This window comes from Hydractinia symbiolongicarpus, chromosome 6 (genome assembly GCF_029227915.1).
Source record: "Hydractinia symbiolongicarpus strain clone_291-10 chromosome 6, HSymV2.1, whole genome shotgun sequence".
Classification (NCBI taxonomy): Eukaryota; Metazoa; Cnidaria; class Hydrozoa; order Anthoathecata; family Hydractiniidae; genus Hydractinia; species Hydractinia symbiolongicarpus.
In genome coordinates, this window is record NC_079880.1 from 9,784,302 (window position 1) to 9,806,781 (window position 22,480).

Sequence of the window (22,480 nt, forward strand, 5' to 3'; positions counted from 1 at the left end):
TTTAAAAATTCCGTCATCTTTCATAAATTTTCCAACTGTCAACACACCTTCATTGAAATTAGCTTGTTTATCAAGTTTCGAATATTTGTCATGAAAAATATGAGTAACTTGTATTCTTTAGGAAATGTAACAAAACGGTAGACGTGAATAGACCATTGCTTTGATATAAGAAAGTTTTGCTTAATCTCTGCAAATTTATTTTTATCTTGTTTTGCTTGATATTTCTAATTATAATATTTTTCTTCATACCATACATGACCCTAATAAAGTTCCAGTATTTCACAATAACATTAACTGAGTGTGTGGTTCTTGTAAACCACACACATCAATGGTTTTGGTATTTTTACTGCCTAAGACAAGAAGTTACGTTATATTGTTTTAGCTACGAATGTTATCAAAACAATGATCTCTTCCATGTCTACTATGTTGTTACTTTCCTTTAGATTATTTCAGATTGCTTTTAATTTATTTAGTTTTAAGATAAAGGCTAAGTCTAATTTATGGAAGAATTTCAATCTATATGTGTTTATAAAAGGCTCAAATGAACAATAGTAGTTATTTTTATATGTTTATTTTATTAGTGTTTTCATTTTTTTTATTTTTTTTTAAGTAACATTTCAGTCTTGTCAATATTAAAAAAAATGTGTTTTAAAGTATCACATGACGTTTACATCGCTCTGACTTTGTTCTCACTTTCTTATAGCGGAGTGAAGACTTCAAAAAGTATAAATTTTCCTGCACAAAATCCAGAGAACGCGATTGTGAGATTATGTTTCTTAGAATTTTGTGCACTATTACTCGGGCTTTCAAAAATAAAAGCGTGTTCCTTTGTTTCGAAACACGTTAAACTGATTAAGCCAGTGCGGTAGTCTATAAATAAATATAAATAATACAAAGGGCCAAGAGGAAACGTCAACATTTTGTAACCATTCAAATCATTGAGTGTATAATTGTGTGTTGATCGCAAAAAATGTGTCTGAATGGGAATGGCTTGTGGTGTCATTAATTTATCTCATCGGATATACAATTATATATTTACTGGAGTAAACAAAACGCTCTCCACCACAAAAATTTGATTCCACTGCTTTTTTTTATCAACACAGCTACTTGAAAAGAGATATAAAAAGAAAGAACAAGAGTCAAACAGACTGTTTTTGTTTGAGAAAATTGAACTAAGTGAAAATCTTGCAAGTATTTCCTTATTTAAAATGATAACATTTTTTTCCTTTCTTTGAATTAAGGCAGCGCTGCAAAGCGAAAGTTAGACCTACGATATAATCACAGGTACGCTCACCAACAATAAAGTTGTTAGATATAAAATTTATTCAGCTTTTCCACTTAGGATCGTGTCTACATCAAGGTAATACAGTTTATAAATCGAAATTAAATAGTGTATCCTGGTCCGTCTATTTATATTTTCTATCTAGTTTTATTTCTCACAAAATGTTTATGTTGTCAAGCACGTTTTAAACAGCCCCACCTTGTTTACTTTCATTGATTTATCTATTTATTTATTTATTTATTTATCAATATTTATACAGGATAAAACATTTCAGATAAAGTATCTGCTTTACAAATGTGTCCTGTTTAACAAAATACCTAATAATTAGGTAATATTTGATTAAATCTAAATAAAAACGATATGGGAAAAAATAGAAGTAAATGTGAAAAAAAAGGCAGAGAAAATGATTGAGTGTGGACACAACATCATGTTCCCACGATTTTCCTTCCTAATAATTAGAACTGGTAATTGCGTTCAAAGAATTCTTGTCAAATCTGTGACAAATTGTAACGAAAATTATTTAACCTTAAGTTAATTACAAGACATCATTCCTGCTGTCACTTTTGTCGGGAAGTTTTTATCTTACATATGTTTAAAATTGTCGGTTTCTTTCTTCATCAAAACGGTATTTCAAAAATGCTAACCATTTTTAGCCTTCACTCGTAATCGCAACATATTCCCAGAGCATAATTTCTCCATTTCTTCTACATATACAATAATTGATTTCGTAAAATGTAAATGGAACCTTCAAACGAAGATTCTTCTTGCAAAGTCAAAACTTTTAAAGATTACCTACGACTTCCAAATAAGTTAAACTAAAAATGTTTATATAATATTATTATTAAACAAAAAAGCCTTTATTGAAAATACCAAAAAATTAAATTGTGTTTTATATTATTATTTGTTTTATGTAGGCCTGTTGGCTATTTAGCTAGCTCTTTAGCTACCCCTGGCTAAAAAGTTAAAGTAGCTAAGTGCAGTTTGGCTACAACAAGTTTTTTCTGCTAAATACAGTTAGATAGCTAGCTACACCTTTTATTACCGTCATAAAAAATAGTTCCGTAAAATAAAGTTGCTGAGCAGTTCTTTTAGCTGGATGGCGTAACGACAGGCTGGATGGCGTAACGACAGGCTGTTTCCGTTGTTTTTATTTAAACCGCAGTTGCGATAAAAAATATTTGGAAAAGGATATTACGCCTATACGCATATGCAACACGGTTTCGACGTACTTGGCGCTCAGCCTAGTGTTAACGACTTGCTTTTCCTATTCTTAAATCAAGGTTGCGGTAAAGTTTTTTGGGAAGAGGCTGCTACGTCTGTGTGCATGGAAAACTTAGCCCAGGTTTTAAGTAACAATCTGTCGACTAGTCTATATTAAATACTCGTATACGTCTGTCGGTCACGCAAAATAGTATTGCGAGTAGCGAAACGCATGCAAGGCGGTAGAAAAACAGCCGGCGAAGCCGTGGATTTTTCCAAGGGCCACCGACCATTATCATTAAAACACTGGAATACTCCAGACAATTGTTAGCATTTCTTACACAGTAACTTTTCACGAGTAACCTATTTTTATAATTAAACTCTGCTTTAATAACTTGTAAGTTAAAGGGTACCTCACAACTTAATTTCAACTAGCCGCGGGCCCGGCTTTAAAAACGCTAGGTTAACCCACAAGTAAATGTCTCACCCAGCTTAAGTGTTTATAAAGGGTAAAGTTCACTTTGATCGCAAAGCACGACGGGCTTAGTGCAAATATCTTTGCAAGTATCCCAAGTGCGTACTTGGGAAAAAGAAAATATGACAGTCACAAATCGTTCGTTAGAAGGACTCAGAGACTGACCATGCGAAAGTGACCGACGTGTTCAGAGAAGTAAATATTCAGATACTAAAGCCTTTAACTATATTTTGACTGATAAACTTTAAAGAATCTAATTATCCTGTCTTAAAAAATACATTATTAAACTTATTTTTTCTTATACGTATTTGTGCATTCAGAAGCAATTATTCGATTTTTCGAGAGCTAGACAAGAAAATGCAAAACAAAGCAATGCTCGGATGATGAACAGGCTAGGCAGAAACATATCAGACGAATTGTATCAGCAAGACACGGGGTGAGTAATCGTTTTTCCATCAAACAAAGAATGTAGCTACATGCATTATTTCACTTTGTGGTTGGTGGTAAAAAATATTTTTTGTAGGATTTATTTTTGCATAAAACACCGCAAACATCTTAAAAAAAGAGATTTGTGTTTAATATTAGATTTGTGATTAATATCAGTCATTATATATTTATGCTTTAAGGTATACAATGCGGGAAATAAAGTGTCTAAGGAAGGGAAGATCTGAAATTGTGGAGAAAGCTTCGTGTTCGGGCAATGTCGGATGAAGATGAGGAGAAAGTGCACAGGACATTGGATTGGCAAAATAATGAAGTTACCGATTTGTTGCACCGGTGCTATGCTGCCCTGGGAATAGTGGGAAAGTATGGCAAACCATAAAACGTGCTCCGGATATACATTGTCTGGAACTTATGAGCTCAAAATCGATCTTTCAGAAACATAAGTTTTTGTACATATATTTAAAAGATTTTTTCTTTTTTGATATTTAATTATTAACCCCAAGTTACAAAACTTTTGGTCAAAAAGCCGAAATTTTTATTTTTTCCAGTTATTAGTTTAGTAAAAAAAAATCTCCATCTTGTTTTATTGTGAGACAACAACGTTTGTTTGTTCCTATTTTATTTTTGTTGATTTTCTGCTTCGTTCTTTTTTATTTTGCAAATCTGTCCTAATTTTTTTCGCCAAAACTTTTGGGGATTAATGTAGCTTTTCGTTTTATTAACTTTAGGCTTGACTAACTTATTTATTCTCTTACAAAGGAGTGACTTAATTTTATTTTCTAGTATCTATATTGTATATGACCATTAACTAATGTATTTGTGGAACACTAACGGGTTGTATATTGTATATGACCATTAACTAATGTATTTGTGGAACACTAACGGACTGTATATTGTATATAACCATTAACTAATGTATTTGTGGAATACTAACGGACTGTATATTGTATATAACCATTAACTAATGTATTTGTGGAACACTAACGGACTGTATATTGTAAATGACCATTAACTAATGTATTTGTGGAACACTAACGGACTGTATATTGTATATAACCATTAACTAATGTATTTGTGGACCACTAACGGACTGTATATTGTATATAACCATTAACTAATGTATTTGTGGAACACTAACGGACTGTATATTGTATATACGCAGCAAGTAATGTATATAAAGAACACGTTAACAGCAGTGATAAATTAAAAATATTACTTTATTATTTAGTTATTCTTACTACCAATACCAAAATAATTAGACCAATAGTATTCGCAAAATAGCCGTTATTTTCCGTATTTTCTAGAAACGCCAAATTGAAATGCGAAAAAAATACTGACAGTTCGCAGGTTAAGGATTATTGTAGTTTTTATCCGTACATGTCACGAAAACGTCGTATATACCCGTATTTTCCTTCTAAAATACGGAGTGTACAATATCTCTGTATTTAAACTCTGTATACATCCGTCTTTGTCCACAAATACGGAGTGTATATAACGCTCCGTTTTTGAAGAGTATCAATACGGTATGATATGGAATAGAAAAACGGAAATAATACGGAAAATTTACTGTCCGTATTTTATTCATATACGGAATGATACGGGCAATAAAAAGTACGTATACGTGGTTATTTTGCGCAGTGTGCTGCCGCTGCAAACTGTGCTGCGAAATTGACCTTATTCTGCTAGAATTCATATACCTGTCCAGCCTGCTATGCGACTTGAAAGGGATCGTGGAGTGTAGGCATTGGAACCTTCACAAAATACTTGGTAAGCCTTGAAAATATTACGAGATATGGGTGTTGAGCACTGATATGTATATATCTTGATGTTCAATCTTGATGACACCGAGAGGACATTCTACCCGCTTCTACTTGTACGTGTACCCTTGAATTAGACAAATAAATGTTTATCCTATCTTCTACAAGAAAATGGAAGCAACTCTACATCACGCATGTCGTCAAATCCACAATCGCTAACGGTTATCTAGGTGAGTGTGCGAGAATCGCTTTAAAGACGACCAGTATTCGACCTACGTAGCTTAACATCTATAGCAACAATGACTTCACCATCAGAGATGTGACTGATCCTTTCAAAAAACCTATCCGGATCAAGATCATGGACAGGTTGTACAGGATCGACGATGTAGCGATTATTATCAACAAACAAGCCAATAGAAAGGTGAAGGTCTATTCGTGCTTAAGAACGACTTATGCAAGCTTCGTGTATATGATGGAATAACGGTGGTCATCCGCAGACTTAAAGGTCTTCCTGAGCCTCCAGTTTGGAACGTTTATCTGAAGCTAAGACTTGTCTAACACCAGCTCAATGATAACACATGCCTATTGAGGGGAAAGAACTCTAAGATTCTGGCCATACTTTCCACCAAAGAAGAAACTTGCTCACCTGGAATTTTGACACAACTGTCTATTTCCTTCTGTCGAAGCTAGATTATATCGTTGATCTAATCTTCAAAGCGATCAAGTATGACACTATGAGTTTAGCTTAATTCTGCAGGAAAAGCAACGCTATATGCTAAAGGGAATAGATGCGACATAAAGTGAAACGTATTGTGAATAACATTGATGAACGAGAGCGTGCGAAGCTAGTTGCGAGAGTTAGAAAACAAGGAAGATCTGTTCAGTATGCTTCTTTTACTTAGATGCCCCGCCAAAGTATTCAGTAGATAGTTATTGTAGATTATGAATTTCTACAAAACTACAGCATTACCATGTTCCTTCGGCACAACCGATCATTTCTCCAGCATCTTGATCTATGAGCAAATACCCATCATATACAACATGCCACGATTCTTCTTTAGTCAGGATTTCGAGATTTCGCTGCCATGCTGCTTCTACACAAGGTCTAAACATCTTCGATTTTCCTCTGATACCTAAAATAGCCGCCTCTTTAGATTGTTCATGTTTGTTTTTGTGGCTCGTAAAGACCATAAAATCGTACCATCCTGAAACACTACTACAACTTGATATTGCTCTCGTCATCATTGTCGGATGTCGCCGGTTTTAAAGGTATGGCTCCATTTTTGCGCATGCGTCATTGTTTTGATGATGTCAGCTGTTTTGGTATTTTTAGGGAACGCTGCGGAGTAGCTGCAAAGGGACTCTGAAGCATGAACTTGACCATGAAAATCAAAATCCCACTTTAAGTGATCCTTTTCTACTACTATCAATTTTTAGGGTTGATTGATGGACTTGCAGTAATTATATTAACTAGTCGATAAAGCCCGTGGAAAAATCCATTGAGGCAGGATAAATTAAAAAATAAGCATCATATGAACTTTGATAACGTCAGCAACCAATGTGCAAAAAAATTAGAATCTTGTTTTTGCGTTGCCTCTATTGTGTAGAGCTTAAAGCGCTGATCAAGAAAATGAATCTAATCACGTGCTATTGATGACAAATCATGTGGTGTTAAATTTTGTAGATAGGCTTGCAAATATGGTACATGATCATTTTCATTGCTCTTTTAAATTTCGAAATTTTTAATCTGTCTTTTCAAAAAAATGTTTTTGCCGAAGCGAATAATACTACAGAGAAGGCTAGTAACAGCTATAGAGCAAATAAGATTTATTAAAAAGTTAATTATAACTACAAACAAAGAATTATGATTAATTTTTCTCTTTCAGTATCACAAAATAAAATTCCTAAGGAGATATTTACCAAGAATTTGAGTTGGGTCATAACGCACCAAAAAACAAACAAAAAATTACTTTGTCGATGCGGAAATACGGGTAATTATCTTTGAGAGTCATCTATATTAGTCTGTCTGTCTGTCTGTCTGTCTGTCTGTCTGTCTGTCTGTCTGTCTGTCTGTCTGTCTGTCTGTCTGTCTGTCTGTCTGTCTGTCTGTCTGTCTGTCTGTCTGTCTGTCTGTCTGTCTGTCTGTCTGTCTGTCTGTCTGTCTGTCTGTCTGTCTGTCTGACTGTCTGTCTGTCTGTCTGTCTGTCTGTCTGTCTGTCTGTCTGTCTGTCTGTCTGTCTGTCTGTCTGTCTGTCTGTCTGTCTGTCTGTCTGTCTGTTTGCTTTGATGTTGCCGAAAAATGCATGTCTAATTAAATGTCTGTGCATGTCTGTTAAAATTTTTGACGTTACGTCGCCACGTCAATAATACTACTTTAACGTCAATATCCTATATTTAATTAATGAAGCCATTACAGTGCACCTAAAATTTTGTGGCCAAATAACTTGGAAACGAGGTAGTGATGTCAATGTTTTTTCACCGCGTGGGTAACTAGGGACCACCTGAAACCAATTTGGGTAAGTTTCCTAAACCTGGGTCCCCGAATCCGTTTCGGAATAAGCGGGTTAGTGACGTCATCACAAAACATTCAAATCCTATTTTCTCTGCAACCGTTTGTCAAAAGTAAATCATCCTGTGCATTTTCTTGATCAGCGTTATAATCTATGCAATGAAGGCAACAGATAAACAAATTTGTAAAAAAAAATTTGGGGTTTTGACGGGCCATTGCTGACGTCAGCAATCTTTTTATCAGCAGTTTAAGCTCTACACAATAGAGGCAAATAGAAAACAAGATTCCAATTTTTTATTGTGGCTGGGTTGCTGACGTCATCAAAATTTCAATGGCACTTGGCTTTTTTGCATTTTTATCCTGCCTAAGTGGATTTTTTCACAGGCTTTATCAACTAGTCTATACAATAATACGGAGCTTCCGTGTGTCTGTGTGTGATATTTGCAAAGTGGATTATATTCTCCACAATTTTCTTTGATAAAGTCTATCAAACATCGCCTATCAATTCGTTCTGTAATTTACCACAATTTGACTTTAAAATAGTATAAACGTCAAAGAAAAGTATATTAACGTTAGTGAAATCATTACACTGCACCTAAAACTTTGAGGCCAAATAACTTGGAAACGAGGTGGTGACGTCAATGTTTTTTCACCGCGTGGGTAACTAGGGACCACCTGGGACCCATTTGGGTAAGTTTTCAAACCTGGGTCCCCAAATCCGTTTCGGAATAAACGGATTAATGAGGTTATCAAAAAACCTTCAAACCCTAATATCTCTGCAACCGTTTGTCAAAGATACATGATCCTATACATTTTCCTGATCAGCGTTTCAAGATCTATGCGATGAAGACAACGGGTATATTTTCTAAAAAAAATTGTTGTTACTTTTTGGGGACTTTGCTAACGTCAGCAAAATTTACCACGCTTAATATCTCATTAAACGTTCATCAAGGGCACATGATCATAACATTTTCTTGATCAGCGTTTTATTAAGCTCTACACAATAGAGACAACGTGAAAACAAGGTCCTAATTTTTTTGTGTGGAAAAGTTGCTGACGTCATCACAACATCTAAAACAACCTATTTTCTACCTACTCAGAAGGACAATCCTTCTGAGTAAGTGGATTTCTCCACGGGCCATAACGACTAGTATGAATATAATTTGCTAGCTTAACAACAAAAACGGATCAATATACAGGCGAGTAGTTAAATGTCAAACTGAAATTCATTAAACTCAAATTCTAATTTAGAAGATATTTATTTTTATTATATTACCTATTTCAACTCCGTTCATGGCGGGCTGTTTGGGTTATCCTCAATACTACAAGGGGAAATTTCTATGTAAATACTTTAAAGCCTTTAGGCTGGCAGTTTAATTCTTAAACTTCGTTTATCGTAACTATAATCTACACGCAAAGTTGTATTATGTGATAATGCGATGCACCTAAGTTTTCCGCGTCATTGGTATTTAAGAAAAGGTTTGTCGTTGATTTTTGTTTCACTTTTATGCCTCATGTTCACTCACAGCGTGCTCCTTTTTTCAAATTTCTGATTTTTGTCTCAAATCACGACTGTATCTATTGTTTTATTGCGGGATTTCCACTGTTGATATCAGCATGCTGAGACCTTCATCGCTATATATATAATCTTTAGGTAACGACTAGCAAAACTTTCGCTTATGCTTTACGCAATGTTTGTCAATGACGTAATTCAATCTGCAAAGATCTGGAAACATCTGAAATTTAAAATTTGAAAAATATTTGTATAATTGCTTGAAATTTAGTCACACTAAGGAAGGGCCCGATATGAGATCTACCCAATATTAGATTTCAAACCACTATAAAATTTCGTTTTGTTTTTTTTTATATTCGTGTTATGTGAACGCACAACTGTGCATATGTGCACAATAATTTTATTTAGGGTAAGTCGTGTTTACATGGATATTTCAAAGGTGTAATCGGCATTAATGGCACCAATAGACGTAAATGGACGTAAATAGACGTAAATAGACGTAAATGGACGTAAATAGACGTAAATGGCGTTAATGGCGTAAGTGGACGTAAATGTCGTTACTAGACGTTACGTAGTAGACGTAGATAGCATATATTTAGAAAATTAAAGGAATTTCTTTTAATTCGTTACCTAAGTCACATGAGTATAAAAAATTTCTCTAAAATATTTAAATTATTTGCATTTAGAACTTGTGAGTCATAGTCATTAGGGAGTATAGTAATTACGTATCAATAAATCTGATGTTATAATTTATTGTTAATTTTCTTCATTTAATGAGGATGAATAAAATTAACAATTAAATATAACATTGTATCCCATAATGAGCGTAGCGTCTTAAAACGATTAAATATTGAAAGATTTAAATGACTCTTGTCAGTAGAAGTTCATATTTTGATAGACGAATAATTCTTCACATCAGGAGAGAACGTTTTTGGAAATAAGTAAGAACATACCTGTACAATCAACCTCGTTCCAAGGGTATTTCGTCTTGTTGGTAAGTAAGAACGGTTCAGGGACCGCAATACCCTGTGAAAAGGTTGTTGTACATTTGCGCATCTTACTTAGGAAAACGTGCAATGTGTAACACCATCTATTTGCATTTCTTACATCTGCATTTCACTTGCGTGTATGGCTTTTTGTAAATTTTTTTTGCTAAATAACTTTATAATCATACTTACAATTTTACTTATTCATACAACAATTTTATTTAGAACCAATCAATATGAAAGTTGAAATCAAGCTTCTGCTACTTCTGTTGTTAATTACAAGTTGTTTACAGCTTCAAACAGATGCTGTGAGATTTTATCGTCGCTTCTTAAGACGAGTGAATAGAGGACACCATCCAACAGGCAGAATGCATCCGCCCTTTCGTTGTCGTTACATTTGGGTGAAAAAGTTATTTCGTTATGACCGTTATAAGATTTATCGATGGGTGAGAGTGAAGCGATGCTCGTGAAGAAAGAAAGGTTAAAAATTAGTGCTTTCTGTATGCATGGACTTCTCTGCACAGTATTTATTGCCTTTTCGAATTATCATTTTCTTGTGATGTCTTGGTTTGCGCAAAGTTGCTAACAGTGACATTATTAAATAAAACAGTATGGAAAGTACAAGATTGAATACTGCGTTTACTGTGGTACAAGCACTAAAAACATGTCAATCTTTTTAAATTTTTTGAAGCTTTTGGTTAACAATTTAAATGGCATGAAGGGTAGAAAGTGAAGTTAGACAAGGAGTAAAATATAAAAATATAAAGTCTTTTGTAAAAAAATAATTATTTCTGCGATTACGATCTTATCATATCATCCGATAACAAAAACTTATACTACATAACCTTATTTTGATCTTAGTTGTAGGAAGGTTGAATTATTTTATAAAATTATTGATAATTGTAAAAAACTAATAAATTCGTTGTATTTATTGTTTAAATCAAAGTATAAGTGTTGGTTTGGGCAGCAACATTTCGTTGATTACCCTTTTTATATTTGGAAATGGCCGACCACGCCATATTGAAGATAAAATGTAACGTAGCTTTTCAATTTAACCCTATTCGGTCCGGGTGGCGGATTCCGCCCCGCTGACGGTTTATTTCTAATAACTCCTTATTGCTATGTTATATGGATATGAAACTTACTGAGTTTCAATATTTATCTATTAGACTGTATGCCAAATTTTTACATCCCATATTTTTCAAAGGCTTTGATATTGGCCATTACTCGAAACTACCCCTAAAAATCTCTATGAAATCCTTATAATGGGGAAAATTTAATAACTTCTGTTAGGATTATCCTTAGAACTTAAAACTTGCAACACGACTTTGTTTTATTAAGAAGAATTTCACATAATTTGGACACGTGATTAATCCGATTTCCCGATTTCGTCGGATTTTACCCGAAAATCTGAAAAAAACGGATTTTCGGACAATTTTTGGCAATTTTTTATGCGATCCACGTAAAAACCGGAAAATATGTTGAATACCTTTTATTTAGCTTTCCGAAACTTCAAACAGAATGCAAAAATTCGCTCTAGAACAAAAGTAATTAAATTTTAAGCAAATAGTGGCATTTTAGCATATTTGAAGCTTCTGATGACGACGCAAGCAAAAATTTATTGCTGCCATTTTGTTCCTTTTATGATGTACTATAAGCGTTTTATTCAATTTGAACAACCCTATAAAAAGTTATTCAGGGGGGGGGGGCGGATTCCCCCCGGTGATAGTATGTTCGAAAAACCCCGGACCGAATAGGGTTAAAACGGATGTGACCACAAAGAGTTAAGTCATAAATCTTTAATATCGTAGCGCTTAAAACGAAACAAAACATTATCTAAAAACGTATTTTTGTTAATTTTTCGCATACTATGCAAAAAACAAATCTTTTGGCAAAACGCCATGTAGCTTGGTTTTAGCCAAAAGTTTTATTGCATGTTTGGGGACTGACAAACACTGTGGTCAAATGTTCCTAAAATATTATTTTTTGCAAATCATTTAAATTCAGGTGAGTGTATTGTTTGCCCCCAGATGTGATGTGACCATTACCACAAGTGTGTCATTCTTTTTTTCCCTTTTCTCTATGCTATTCAAAACTTAAAAAAAATCATTGCTAGGCTAAGTGAAAACATAGAAGCGTTCAACCTTATACCGCTTCAATGACATTTAAAGTCAAAAGAAGGGCGGGGAGGCGTTACAGCTCGTCTTACTACACGGGTGTTTTGAGACGAAATAACCTTGTTACAATTTATGATATGCAATGCCACATCCAGATTATAACCTGAAAAAGATATAACGATTTATATTTCTCGACTCAAATTTGTTTTTGATTGTTTTTTTTGTTTTCTCTATAAAGCTCTACATTTATAAAAAAAGCATGCTTACAAAATAAAAAAATTAGTATTGGATAAGTGTTTATTCAACATAATATATCTAGAACAATGTTTAAAACTCGCTTTTTTCACCAGCAGCGCTTTACTCTCACCCATCGATAAATATTATAATGTCCATAACGAAACAGTCTTTTTATCCAATAATGGCGACAACGGACTGGCGGATGCATTCTAAATTTTGGACGATATCCTCCACGCACTCGTCTAAGGAAGTGATGACGAATTTTCTTTGCATCTGTTTGAAGTTGCAAACAACTTGTAATTAACAACAGAAGAAGGAGAAGCTTGATTTCAACTTTCATGCTTATTCGATCTAAATCATAAAATGTTTTTACATATAAATATTCTTAATTTTTATTTTTAAACTTTTTTAAAAAGCTGTGATCAAGAATTGACGACTGTTTAACATATTAAAGCCTGTTCTACAATTAATTCTTTTATATATTTTTATTTTTTATTTGGTTTTCGCATTGCATACCGCTTATTACTTTCATTTTTAGTGAGAAATGAAATACTTGCAAATGAAGATACAAACGTTTGACATTTTTAGTTTAAAATTATTTAATTTAAAGTTCTATAAAAAAAAGAAATACGGCACAATTATACATAATAATAAACTCGAGGTTTGTAAAATTTAGTCGGGAAAAAGGGATTAGATTTTGTACTGGTGCATTAAATATCTTTACTGACTAAGATGTTATTAAACCTTTTTACAAATACCTTTAACTGATAAAAATGTTCGAATTACGTTAAAAAAACGTGGTGGAGGTGGTTGAAATCATAGCACTCCATGTTCGACCTGGCACTAGTGTTTCCGATAGGACTTGTTTTCCCACTTAAATCCGTTGCTAGCATATATATTTCTATTCAACAATTAGTTTTATAGAAGCCTAACTTTCTAAAAATAAAACACATCAAAATCTTGGGGAGGGAGTTTATTCCGAGGTTATCACATATATTTTATTTCCTACTTACCTATACAAAAAACTTCTGTTTGTACTTCAAGAAATATTTTTCTGTCTTCAAACACCAGTAATTACTTTGATATATTGTTTCGTTACGTAATCAATTGTTAGAGTTAATTGATTTAATTTGCAGTAATTATATTAATGACTCTTAAAGATAATTGCCTGCATTCATACGGAGCGGTTTGGGTACTAGTGCAGTATTTTTGGTTTCATTTCTTGTAAGTTAATGGCCAAATCTGTTTCTTGATAAATTTTTCATAAAGAAGAATTCTTTAACTCTACTTTACCTTTAACTTTTCAACAAATTTTTCTAGTATTGTCACTATTTGAAATACTGCCCATGAAAATAGCAAGCTACTGCATATGAGTGCATGCTAATTCTTATCACCATATTTTTAATCCTTAAAAGTAATTTGATGGCTCAGGGATGACTATATTCGCGGCGAATAATCAAATGTCAAACGGAGACACTTATCTTGAAGAAAAAAAAATATCAATTTCAAGCCTATTCATGCTGGTCTATCTGGGTTCTCCTAAACGCGTTTGCAAGGAGGTGAACTCCCCCTTCTGTAATTTCTACAGGTGATGTTGATGGAACATGAAACTAATCGCAAGCGTTGTTTAGAACCACAAAAGAAAGAGCTTGAAAGAAAAAATCACAGCTACAAAAAGTTTCAGGGGCATTGGGCTAATGTTAAACAAATGTTGAGCATCCCCTCCCATGAAAGAAGTATAATGAGCTCTTTTTCCCCGAGAATTTTTTCAATTCGTTTTCCAAGTCGCATATGTAAACAAATTTCTCCAAAATATTTCAATTATTTACATTAAGAACTTGTGAGTGATAGTCATTAGGGAGTATAGTAATTACGTATTAATGAACTATAGAGATTAAGCGATTTCTAGCGCATCTAAAACAGATTAAACAAGGGGGAACACTAATGGACTTCTAAACCCTAAAAATCTAATAACTAGTACACACCAACATAACTGTGTTTTACAACTTAATATCCAAGTTCCTTTTAGCAACATTCTTACAAAGTCATGGCTTTCTGAAGTTTTAAGAAATAGTTTCAGAGTAATCCTAAATCTTTTACATACTATCTTAGTGCCAACATTTTGTAATTAACGGATACTGACCGGTTTTGATGTTGTACTGCAAAATACAAAGCCTAAGGTCAAACAATTTAACGTTGCTTCCCTCGACTTACGACATACTGCATACCTGTACTTAAGCACTCCACCTGAATGTGCGGCACAGTTTACAGATCTTATTAATCGTATCACAATACATTCAACGCCGGTTAACACAGTCACTTGTAGCTAAACCCAGTGTTTCTTAAAAAAAGTTTAATTAACTAGGCTATGTTTGCTGTGATTTCCTAATTGTATATAATATCCACCTGTAAAGTTTTGTATATATATTCAAGCCCTATTGGTTTAATGGTTCTTGCACTTGTGCAAATGAAAGATCCAGGCTCAAATCCTGGACAGCATGAAAAAGCATATTTATCTTGCATCCACAACCACTTTATATGCCACAAAAATTCCATGTTACAAATCATCCTTTAAGAATAAGACCCACTAAATATTTTCACTTGCGAACCTAGGGTACCTTGCCCCCACGGCTCCGCAATTCTTTCTATATTGCTTGCGGAGCAGAAGAAAGCCGTTTTCCTCATTAAATAAGGAAAGTAAAAGTAAGGTGGAGGGTGTACAGGACTTATATACGATTATCGCACCTTGTCCCCCTACACATCAAAAATATAAAACATTGTGCCATTTTTTTGTCAATTTTCCTGCTATTTAATATAAATAGTCGCTAGCCCGTGGAAAAATCCACGGTTCACCCGTCCTTCTTATACCGCACTGCGCCTCGCTACTTGCGCAGTTAAGCTACCATTTTGCGTGACAGACAGACAGACAGACAGACAGACAGACAGACAGACAGACAGACAGACAGACAGACAGACAGACAGACAGACAGACAGACAGACAGACAGACAGACAGACAGACAGACAGACAGACAGACAGACAGACAGACAGACAGACAGACAGACAGACAGACAGACAGACAGACAGACAGACAGACAGACAGACAGACAGACAGACAGACAGACAGACAGACAGACAGACAGACAGACAGACAGACAGACAGACAGACAGACAGACAGACAGACAGACAGACAGACAGACAGACAGACAGACAGACAGACAGACAGACAGACAGACAGACAGACAGACAGACAGACAGACAGACAGACAGACAGACAGACAGACAGACAGACAGACAGACAGACAGACAGACAGACAGACAAAGGACAGCTCCACACAAGTCGAAAGAATCTTAATCAGATTGTTAGATGTAAGTATACGACGCCACCCTTCACCACCTATACCAGGTCGACCCGCTCCGCCATTCGTCCTAATTGCGTCTTGGCTGACAGAATCTCCATCGATTTCTTTATTTTTGTTACGTTTTTGTTTACTTTCGCACTTTTTTGAAGCGTTACAATTTTTTTTTGTAATTCCATGAACATAAGGCTCTTGAATAAACAAAACACATCATGTTTTGCAAGAAAAAAAACTGAAAATTAAAAAAATTAAAATGTTTCAGACTATTCCTGTTCCTCTAAAATTTTCCACCAAGAGATCTTTAAGAAACAACAAAAGCATTCCATAGCGGTGTTGTAAAAAACACGCTGTTTCCTTTAATCAGCCATTTATGGAAATATGACTAGGTTATAATACTGGCAAATTGATTCATTATGAATGAAATGCTATATTTAATGTCAACACTGTGCAAAAATACAAACAATCCTCTCATTTCCAAAAATGAAAAAAATCTTTTGTGTTTGAGTAAGTCAAAGCTGTTTGATATCAGAGTAAATCTGTTGCGACAAGATAAGTTTAAGTAAAAACCAAACAACAGACAGAGAAGCACATACGAACCGTCAATTTGGTCAAAGCACACAACATAAAACTAAAAATAATAAACAACACTTCATCTACCATGACGTATCACAGCGATCATTTTGATTCGAGGCGACTTGCAGACAGCTTTTCTTGGCCAGCAGTGATAAACACGAACGAACATGCTACTATCCTTTTCAAACCCTTCGGCTGGTCACAATAAACTTGGTGTTGGAGCCAATATTAGTTGAACCAAGGTAAGTGAGCAAGGATAGGGAGGATTTTCCCGGACGTTTATCGCATTAAACAGGTTCGACAAAGACAATAACTTCAATGAGTAACAAAACGTTAGCAGTATCTATAATTAGTTCACTAATTTTTTAAAAATTCTTTCAATGATACTATTCTGTCTCCAGGAGAAGCCAGGAGTAACTGAGCACGCTGCTAATTCTTTATATGGACACAGAAAAATCGAAAACATCACCTACTCAATCCCACGCAAATTGATCCGGGTGGAAATAATACTTAAAAAGAACTAAAAAATCAAAAAAAGATTTTTCAGTAAAATTATTCATGCTACCACAAAAGTAGCCTTACTTACTGTAAAAGATTTAGGATAACAAAAATGGTATTTGAGGTCTTTCCCGACTGCCTATCTAACTATTACCGGCTACCATCTCACTATTTGAGCGTTTGCTATGCAAACCTATTTATTTTAAACTAATTTAAAATTCTCTTCAAAAAAATAAATAGTATTTCAAAAAACACCACTCAATATCGTCTCCTAACAGACCACTAACCAATTACCTAAACAGATGTCAATCACAGTCGTAGCTGCTGAAACGTAGCCTAGAATAAACTTACCTGTTCGTGACATGGCAATGTCTATTTTATTCATGAAAATGCCTTAGCAGACTAGTGGTAATATTTTTAAAGTAAACAGACATACTTTTCAAATGTTCACGCTTAAGAACAGAACTACTACCTTCCAACACAACGTTTAAATTTACAGGCCAATAAATGGCGGTCTTAAGGCCAAGAAATTATTCTAAAGACAGATTATAATATTAATTTGTGCACTATGAACTAGTTTGTTATACTTTTTGTGTTTGTGTGCTTGTTTGTCTTGGGTCTGGAACGACATGGACAATCATGACTATAACGAATTTATAACCAACTTAAAAGTTGGGCAGGTCCCCATAACAGTGACTTGTATATGTTCAGGTGGTACTACCAACAACGCAAGTGCAATTTTTTATGATTAGCTATCATTGCTGTAATCACAAAAATATATTAAACACAAATATATGAGAAACAAAAACATGAAACTTTTTTTTACAATTTGAGAGAAAATATTTCTGGACAATTTAAGTAATTGCACAGATATACAGTCAACGGTCGTTATCTCGACCTTCTCGGGATTTGTGGAAAAGGTCAAAATCACCCTCTTCCCATGGTTTTTTTGGTTTATTGATATGAGAGAAGACGACGAACAATACTCTGGTATCTTTGAGTGATTTTTGGGCCAATATATGGCCAGATAATGCGAACGCGTCATAAGGAATACGTTAATTTATGCGATCAAAAAAATGGCGGTTAGAAAATTTATGTTCCAGCAATAAAAAACATACTGATAATTGTATTGTCTCACGAGTGAAAAAATATAGGAAAAATTATCTTGGCAACGCAATAAACACCAAAATGTTGGAAAAGAAGTCGTGCTGTTTCATGTAAATGTTACATAATACTTTGATAAAGTTTAGCTAGCTGTGCTGAATAGAATTTTATTTAGCTAGATAGTTCATTTTGTTTAGATTTCAATTTCAGTTTATGGAATAAGTTTTTATTTTTGTGACGTTCTAAATCCTACAGAAAGAAACAAGGGAGTGAAGAGAAGAGCAGGATAATTTCTGAATATGTGTAGACAGCTTCAGATTACAACAGCCTGCTTTAGATATATAGCTGCATTTGGAATGGAAATAAAGTATATGTTGTTTTTAGTGGAGTTATGGGTCATAAATTAATTAGAAATGAAGTTTATATTATAGAACAAAAGCTTCTATGATTGGTACAATTGTTGAAGTCTCGCTTCATAGATATTCAGTAATCTTGAAATTTGTTTACCAAATGTTTTAGATAGTTTACGAAAGTTTCTGACCGTTCTGTTACGTGAAAAATCAGAACTATTAAGAAATACTTTAGGAGAATTAATTTTTGTGAGTACTAATTTTCGAAACACTTTTAAACATTTATGAGAACTATTTTTTTGTAAAGTTAGAAGGTTAAAATATCTTTTTAATTTGGATACATTAACAAGTACGAGTCTATGTACTGAAAGAGATAAAGCTAAAAGTAACCATACTTTTTGCCAAAAGTATGATTGAAATAAAGTCTTGAAACTTGGCATGTTTATAGGCTGGTTTAAAAAAATTTGAGACAAAATATTTTCACTATTATCATAGTTTTTGAGTTCATGTTTTAACCAGGGACACCAATAAACGATTTTGACAGTTATATCAATTTTGTAAGTATACAAAAATACATGTACAAAAATTTGAGTCTAAGTGTTATGTTAGGGCCTAAACAAAAAATTGTGCCATGTTTGATTGGTACAAACCAGTTTTATATTCTTCTATTTTTTTGAATCTTCCACAATTGTGTTGTAAAATTGTATTGGAGAAAGCCCATAAAAAAGGTCACTAAATACCGGCTGCGGGTAGGTTGATTTTACCTGCCCCTGCATGAATCAGTTAAGTTAGTTATAAAATTCAGGGATTTTTTAGAGACGCTAGATGATCCTGTGAATCTGATGTGAAACAAATATTGCAAGTCTTTGGGAGAATTTTTATTAAGGAACAAAGAAACAAAGTTTCTAATCTTCCCTGCAAATTTTACTATAAAAAAGATAAGCTAGCTACAATCGTGGTCACAATATGTTGGGACAAGAAAACGAATTTCGAATTTGGCTACCACAAGTAATTGCCTAGGCTCATTCTATGTTAGATTCACACATCTTGAACTTGTCAAAGTTCACTTGTCAATGTTCAGAGTGGACTTACGACTTTCATAAAATGTGCTAATTGTTGCTGACATCATCAAGGCCATTAATCACGAATTTCGGGTTCTTTGTGGTCCCCGACGTGAATTATTTTGATGTGTGAGCATGCTAAAAAATGTCACTAGCAAGTTTTCAAAGCTCTCTGCCTGGCTTACTTGTGTGCAAAGGTAGCAACTTTGCAGCCTGCTGGCTGCAGAGTATTGACTGTTTGACTCTTTCGTCCATATTTGGCCACGATTGTAGCCAATAACTAAATGTAAACAAAATACCAAGCTAAAATATATAAAGATAGCTTTCATCAATACGTCTAAATTAGGTTTTTGATCACCAACTACGTGCAAAACATATTAAAACATTGTTAGCTAGCTAGCTACATAAGACTTGTTTTTCTTATGCCAGTAGCCTACTTTATTATGCCGCTACCTTCTCTCTTAATGTGCAATGCGACATCATGAACCAACCAGTGATGTTTCAATAAATCTGAAAAAGTAAAACCAAACGTTTTTTATAAATGTAACTCAGCTTTATAACAAAGTTTTGTTGTTCACAAAATACAAAATCGCTGCTCAATGCGCCATTTTAATCTTGACCTGAAAATGTGCTGACTAAAGAAAAAGTCGTAATAATTAAGCGAAAATGTGAAAGCCAATGATATTACAAAACCAGGTCAACGATACCAGAGTATTTTTCAACGTCATCTCTCATGTCAAAAAGGCAAAAAGCCCTTGGGGCGAGGGTGGGTGGAGATAAGAAAAAAAATCGAGATAAGGAAAGTTTTTTATTAAATTATTAAAATTTTTAATTTTGGTGAAGGATGGATTATTATTCAGAAGAATCAGTTATTACTATTTTTATGCTATATGTATTTAATCATTTGAAAAAATTCAAAACGCTAATTATTTACAGAGGATTCCAAACGCTGTAATAAAGAGCGCATGTCGTTGCCATTGCCGCCAAAAAGGGATCAAGTTTTTAACGTTTCTATGGCAACGTCAATATCGATTTTTAATGGCTTTTAATGAGTTCATCTTATACTTTAATTTCGTTATCATTATTCTCCTCCTCTTTGTCGTCTACGTCTATTACAAAATGGATAAATTCTTTACTTGTGACCGGGGTAATCTGTTGCGATAGTCAATGCCAACAAATTCCTCTCCTGTTATCAAGTTGGGATCCTCTACTTGTAAATCCGCTAGCTTTTCTTTTGAATCTTTAAAGGGATCATCATTATCTTCAATAGCATCAATCTGATACTTGGTAGAAATTTAAAATAACACAAAATTGTAAATATTCAAAATCTTGATTTTGAGAAAGTTTGAGAGATTCGACGTTCGAATGTTTTTCTGATCGATTTTTTTTGTGTGGCGGAATCCGAAGTTTTTAGAAAAGGTCGAGATGACGTGATAAAATGTACTCAAGGGACCGTAAAATTAGGTCGAGATAAGAAAAGTTAGAGATAACGGGCGTAGTCGAGATATTAGACGCGTTTTAGCCTAGAGGAGGTTGAAATGCCGAGATAACGCGCATCGACTGTAATATTTTTTAGTATGTGATATCGCTAAAAAAAATTAACGCGTAGGTTGATATATCTATTGTGATGAATAGGTGTTTCTAGGACCTAAGGGGATGGAGAGAAGGAAACGAAACTCGAATTAAAAGTGCCACGAATCTATTAAATTCTCTATTGTTTTTCAAAACAATAGAAACATGAGCCCGAGGTTGGCGACCCAGTTTTTCTGCGCAAAATTAATGAGATTCCATTTTCTCCTAACTAACTCCTCAGAATAAATCATTTTTGTTTGGCTTCAATACAACACATTATGCTGCTATTTAAACTTCTAATTGAGGGTGTGCTGATTGTGGGCATGTAGCTAGGACACAGGTCTTGGACACAGTTAAACTTACAGGGTTAATAGAGAAGCGTGTACGAATTTATTCGCATCTTTACTTGTAGTAACCTTTTACTAAATAACTAAGTTAGTTTATGACACTATTACGATACAAGAAATATTTTCATGATATTAGAATGCAACGTAAAGTCTAAAACTAAAACTAGTGTAATGTCTAAAGTGGACTTGATTTGTTAACGACAACTTGAATAAAAAAAAGAACGGGAACAAAATTATATCAAAGCAAATCGTTCTGTGAAGACGCTGTCTATCATTCGTTAGATACGTGTTATATTTATGTCATCATCTCTTGAATTTGCGTATATTGAATGCTACGCGACCGAACAATGGTACAAAACCACAAAATCAAGAAAAAAATGCGCATGTAGAAAACAATTCGAGAAGCAGCGTAATCTTCAACAACATCAACGTTTAACGAAACATCAAGCGAAAGCTGCGATACAGTTCAATATAAACATTGGCATAAATGAAGCTAAGCTGATGATTATAAAAGTCAGGTCAAAGATGTGTATGAAAACATCATTTACTTGAACCAAGATTTCTTTAAACTTTTAAAAAATAGTTCAAGGATAGACCTTATTCGATAAATGAAAATGAATGGGTAGATAATTATCCGAATCATGCTGTTTGCCTGATGTTTTTAATTATTATGCCAACTTTACTGTTGACAAAGACATCCAGTAAATCAACAACATCTGAGAATAAGGTCACTCTTGTAGGACGTTTGAAATTATGGAAGTACCATTCAAGAATTCTTAGATGAAGTGATAGTTGTTATAAATCATCAAAAACAAGGCAAAATAAATAAATAATAACGATCCCGAAGAATTATAAAGACGCTTCTTATGTTTAATGATGGCTGACAAAGTTAATCCAACTATGCGTGTATTAAAAGAAAAGGAAATCATGGCATTATCTAACTAACAGAAGATATATTGGAATGTCTTCTTGCAAAACATCCAGTTGTACAACCTACACATAACACTTCGTTACTTCAGGGACCAGTTAAAAAGGTAAATGCGATGATATTTGATTGCATGGAGATTTGGTCAGAACATGTGCTCTTCAAACGACG